Raw genomic sequence first — 770 nt, 5'->3', positions numbered from 1 at the left:
CTGTTTATACATCTTAAAAGACAACATTTCTCTACTAAAATAAACCCTTTTTTTTTCCTTTCTATTAATTTCAAAATACATTTACAGTACCATCAAAAATATTCTCCTTGTGCATTTTCTCTCCTGGAATGCCAGGCTCCCCTGCTCCGTTGGGGTTGTCCAGCCCCTGCGGCTCACGAGAGCCCCTTTTCCCCTCTCCAGTCCCCCCACCCCCTTCTTCTCCCGGGTCTGAGGTGCCCCACTTTGGCTGCGTCACCTAAACACCTCCCGATGGCAAAAATGCAACGTTTTGGGAACGTTTCCAACTGGTTTATTGCCTGGTGCTGGCAGCGCCGGGTTGGTTGTTCTTTGAAGTCTCCCCCTTTTTGCTTTCCTGTACTGAGAAGACAAGTAGTGCAGAAGCTGATGAATGGAGCTGTGTACAGTGAAATTTGTGGATTGCTTTTTTTTTTTTTTAACCATAACTGAGTGAAGCACACGGAAGCAAGATTCATTAAAAGGCAGCATATTGATTATTGTTATGACTCTTATACTAGGATACTGTAGCTAAAGCTAGCAAGCCTGATAAGATAAACTAAGTCCTATTTACTGTATTTAACATTATCTGAACATACTGAGCCTTAATTAATGAGCAGATTTTCATTTCCAACCTCAATGGATTATGCTAATTTATAACAAAGGTGGTTCCCGTTTTCTTGATTTTTTTTCTCCTTTTAATTTTTTTTCCTGCTAATAACTTGTGTAACAGTTTTCCCATCTGAGGAAGATTC

Source organism: Eurypyga helias, unplaced genomic scaffold, assembly GCF_000690775.1.
Source record: "Eurypyga helias isolate BGI_N326 unplaced genomic scaffold, ASM69077v1 scaffold8236, whole genome shotgun sequence".
Lineage (NCBI taxonomy): Eukaryota > Metazoa > Chordata > Aves > Eurypygiformes > Eurypygidae > Eurypyga > Eurypyga helias.
The sequence above is the reverse complement of the archived record's forward strand: the minus strand, read 5'-3'. Positions refer to the sequence as shown.